Here is a 5,671-nt window from a genome sequence, read left to right as displayed (position 1 = left end):
CGTGCGGACCCTATGGGTTCGAGAACTATGTAGACATGACCTAGAACTATTCTCGGTCAATAACCAATAGTGGAACCTGGATGCCCATATTGGTTCCTACATATTCTACGAAGATCTTTATCGGTCAAACCGCATAACAACATACGTTGTTCCCTTTGTCATCGGTATGTTACTTGCCCGAGATTTGATCGTCGGTATCCAATACCTAGTTCAATCTCGTTACCGGCAAGTCTCTTAGCTCGTTACGTAATGCATCATCCCATAACCAACTCATTGGTCACATTGCTTGCAAGGCTTATAGTGATGTGCATTACCGAGAGGGCCCAGAGATACCTCTCCGACAATCGGAGTGACAAAACCTAATCTCGAAATACGCCAACCCAACATGTACCTTTGGAGACACCTGTAGTACTCCTTTATAATCACCCAGTTACGTTGTGACGTTTGGTAGCACCCAAAGTGTTCCTCCGGTAAACGGGAGTTGCATAATCTCATAGTTACAGGAACATGTATAAGTCATGAAGAAAGCAATAGCAATATACTAAACGATCAAGTGCTAGGCTAACGGAATGGGTCATGTCAATCACATCATTCTCCTAATGATGTGATCCCGTTAATCAAATGACAACTCTTTTGTACATGGCTAAGAAACTTAACCATCTTTGATTCACGAGCTAGTCAAGTAGAGGCATACTAGTGACACTATGTTTGTCTATGTATTCACACATGTATTATGTTTCTGGTTAATACAATTCTAGCATTAATAATAAACATTCATCATGAAATAAGGAAATAAATAATAACTTTATTATTGCCTCTAGGGCATATTTCCTTCAGTCTCCCACTTGCACTAGAGTCAATAATCTAGTTCACATCGCCATGTGATTTAACACCAATATTGACATCTGCATGTGATTAATACCCCTAGTTCACATCATCATGTGATCAACACCCAAAGGGTTTACTAGAGTCAATAATCTAGTTCACATCGCTATGTGATTAACACCGAAAGAGTACTAAGGTATGATCATGTTTTGCTTGTGAGAGAAGTTTAGTCAACGGATCTGTCATATTCAGAGCCGTATGTATTTTGCAAAATATTCTATGTCCACAATGCTCTGCATGGAGCTACTCTAGCTAATTGCTCCCACTTTCAATATGTATCCATATTGAGACTTAGAGTCATCTGGATTGGTGTAAAAGCTTGCACCGATGTAACTCTTTACGACGGGCTCTTTTATCACCTCCATAATCGAGAAATATTTTCTTAGTCCTCACTAAGGATATTCTTGACCGCTGTCTAGTGATCTACTCTTAGATCAAAATTGTATTCCTTTGCCAAACTCAGAGCAAGGTATACAATAGGTCTAGTACACAGCATAGAATACTTTATAGAACCTATGACTGAGGCATAGGGAATGACTGTTCGTTCTTTTCTATTTTCTGCCATGGTCGGGTTTTTAGTCTTACTCAACTTCATACCTTTGCATCACAGGCAAGAACTCCTTCTTTGACTGTTCCATTTTGAACTATTTCAAAATTTTATCAAGGTATGTACTTTTTGAAAAATCTTATCAAGCGTCTTGATCTATCTATATAGATCTTTGATGCTCAATGTGTAAGCAGCTTCACCGAGGTCTTTCTTTGAAAAAAAAACTCTTATTCAAGTATCCTTTCATGCTATCCAGAATTTCTATATCATTTCCAATCAACAATATGTCATCCACATATAATATTAGAAATGCTACAAAGCTCCCACTCACTTTGTTGTAAATACAGGTCTTTCCAAAAGTCTGTATAAAACCATATGCTTTGATCAACTCATCAAAGCGTATATTCCAACTCCGAGATGCTTGCACCAGTCCATTGATGGATTGCTGGAGCTTGCACATTTTTTTAGCACCGTTAGGATTGACAAAACCTTCTGGTTGCATCATATACAACTCTTCTTTAAGAAAACCATTAAGGGATGCAGTTTTGACATCCAATTGCCAGATTTCATAAAATGTGGAAATTGCTAAAATGATTCGGACAGACTTAAGCATCGCTACAGTTGAGAAAATCTCATTGTAGTCAACACCTTGAACTTGTCGAAAAACCTTTCACAACAAGTCGAGCTTTGTAGATAGTAACACTACTATCAGTGTCCGTCTTCCTCTTGAAGATCCATTTATTTTCTATGGCTTGCCGATCATTGGGCAACTCCACCAAAGTCCACACTTTGTTTTCATACATGGATCCCATCTCAGATTTCATGGCCTCAAGCCATTTCGCGGAATCTGGGCTCATCATCGCTTCCTCATAGTTCGCAGGTTCATCATAGTCTAGTAACATGACTTCCAGAACATGATTACTACACCACTCTGGTGCGGATCTTACTCTGGAAGACCTACGAGGTTTGGTAGTAACTTGATCTGAAGTTTCATGATCATCATCATTAACTTCCTCACTAATTGGTGTAGAAATCACTGGAACTGATTTCTGTGATAAACTACTTTCCAACAAGGGAGTAGATATATTTACCTCATCAAGTTCTACTTTCTTCCCACTCACTTCTTTCGAGAGAAACTCCTTCTCTAGAAAGGATCCATTCTTAGCAACAAATGTTTTGCCTTTGGATCTGTGATAGAAGGAGTACCCAACAGTTTTCTTTGGGTATTCTATGAAGACGCACTTCTCCGATTTGGATTCGAGCTTATCAGGTTGAAAACCTTTTTCATATAAGCATCAAATGATTCATAACGAAGTGATTCCGAAAATCCATCTTTATGGAGTTTCTTTATGCGCTTTACACCGATATGACCCAAACGGCAGTGCCACAAATAAGTTGCACTATCATTATTAACTTTGCATCTTTTGGCATCAATATTATGAATATGTGTATCACTATGATCGAGATCCAACAAACTATTTTCATTGGGTGTATAACCATCGAAGGTCTTATTCATGTAAACAGAATAACAATTATTCTCTAACTTTAAATGAATAACCGTATCGCAATAAACACGATCAAATCATGTTCATGCTCAACACAAATGCCAAATAACATTTATTTAGGTTTAACACTAATCCCGAAAGTATAGGGAGTGTGCGATGATGATCATATCAATCTTGGAACTACTTCCAACACTCATCGTCACTTCCCCTTCAACTAGTCTTTGTTTATTCTGTAACTCCTGTTTCGAGTTACTAATCTTAGCAACCGAACAAGTATCAAATACTCAGGAGCTACTATAAACATTAGTAAGGCACACATCAATAACCTGTATATCAAATATACCCTTGTTCACTTGGCCATCCTTCTTATCCACCAAATATTCAGGGCATTTCCGCTTCCAGTGACCATTTCCTTTGCAATGTAAGCACTCAGTTTCAGGCTTTGGTTCAGCTTTGGGCTTCTTCATGGGAGTGACAACTTGCTTGTCATTCTACTTGAAGTTCCCTTTCTTTCCCTTTGCTCTTTTCTTGAAACTAGTGGTCTTGTCAATCATCAACTCTTGATGCTCTTTCTTGATTTCTACATTCGTCGATTTCAACATCACAAAGAGCTCGGGAATTGTTTTCGTCATCCCTTGCATACTATAGTTCATCACGAAGTTCTAGTAACTTAGTGATGGTGACTAGAGAATTCTGTCAATCACTATCTTATCTGGAAGATTAACTCCCACTTGATTCAAGTGATTGAAGTACCCAGACAATCTGAGCACATGCTTACTAGTTGAGCGATTCTCCTCCATCTTTTAGCTAAAGAACTTGTTGGAGGCTTCATATCTCTCAGCTCAGGTATTTGCTTGAAATATTAACTTCAATTCCTGGAACATCTCATATGGTCCATTACGTTCAAAACGTCTTTGAAGTCCCGATTCTAAGCCGTTAAGCATGGTGCACAAAACTATCAAGTAGTCATCATATTGAGCTAGCCAAACATTCATAACGTCTGCATCTGCTCCTGCAGTAGGTCTGTCACCTAGCGGTGCATTAAAGACATAATTCTTCTGTGCAACAATGAGGATAAACCTCAGATCACGGATCCAATCCGCATCATTGCTACTAACATTTTTCAACACAATTTTCTCTAGGAACATATCAAAAATAAACATATGAAAGCAACAACGCAAGCTATTGATCTACAACATAATTTGCAAAATACTACCAGGACTAAGTTCATGATAAATTTAAGTTCAATTAATCATATTACTTAAGAACTCCCACTTAGATAGATATCTCTCTAGTCATCTAAGTGATTACGTGATCCAAATCAACTAAACCATAACCGATCATCACGTGAGATGGAGTAGTTTTCAATGGTGAACATCACTATGTTGATCATATCTACTATATGATTCACGCTCGACCTTTCAGTCTCCGTGTTCCGAGGCCATATCTGTATATGCTAGGCTCGTCAAGTTTAACCTGAGTATTCCGCGTGTGCAAAATTGGCTTGTACCCATTGTAGATGGACGTAGAACTTATCACACCCGATCATCACGTGGTGTCTGGGCACGATGAACGTTGGCAACGGTGCATACTCAGGGAGAACACTTCTTGATAATTAGTGAGAGATCATCTTATAATGCTACCGTTAAACAAAACAGAATAACAGATAAACATCATATGCAATCAAAATATGTGGCATGATATGGCCATGATCATCTTGTGCCTTTGATCTCCATCTCCAAAGTACTGTCATGATCTTTATCGTCACCGGCATGACACCATGATCTTCATCATCTTGATCTATATCAATGTGTCGTCACATGGTCATCCCGCCAACTATTTCTCTTGCAACTATTGCTATCGCATAGCGATAAAGTAAAGCAATTATTTGGCACTTGCATCTTATGCAACAAAGAGACAACCATAGAGCTTCTACCAGTTGCCGATAATTTCAACAAAACATGATCATCTCATACAACAACTTATATCTCATCACGTCTTGACCATATCACATCACAACATGCCCTGCAAAAACAAGTTAGATGTCCTCTACTTTGTTGTTGCAAGTTTTACGTGGCTGCTACGGGCTGAGCAAGAATCGTTCTTACCTACGCATCAAAACCACAACGATAGTTCGTGAAGTTGATGTTGTTTTAACCTTCTCAAGGACCGGGCGTAGCCACACTCGGTTCAACTAAAGTTGGAGAAACTAACACCCGCCAGCCACCTGTGTGCAAAGCACGTCGGTAGAACCAGTCTCGCGTAAGCGTACGCATAATGTCGGTCCGGGCCGCTTCATCCAACAATACCGCCCAACCAAAGTATGACATGCTGGTAAGTAGTATGACTTGTATCGCTTACAACCCACTTGTGTTCTACTCGTTCATATGACATCTACGCATAAAACCTGGCTCGGATGCCACTGTTGGGGAACGTAGTAATTTCAAAAAAATTCCTACGTACACGCAAGATCATGGTGATGGCATAGCAACGAGAGGGGAGAGTGTTGTCCACGTACCCTCGTAGACCGTAAGCAGAAGCGTTATGACAACGCGGTTGATGTAGTCGTACGTCTTCACGATCCGACCGATCCAAGTACCGAACGTACGGCACCTCCGAGTTCAGCACACGTTTAGCTCGATGACGATCCCCGGGCTCCGATCCAGCAAAGCTTCGGGGATGAGTTCCGTCAGCACGACGGCGTGGTGATGATGATGATGCTCTACCGGCGCAG

This window comes from Triticum aestivum, chromosome 3B, assembly GCF_018294505.1.
Source record: "Triticum aestivum cultivar Chinese Spring chromosome 3B, IWGSC CS RefSeq v2.1, whole genome shotgun sequence".
NCBI classification, from domain to species: Eukaryota; Viridiplantae; Streptophyta; class Magnoliopsida; order Poales; family Poaceae; genus Triticum; species Triticum aestivum.
Note: the sequence above shows the minus strand (reverse complement) of the source record.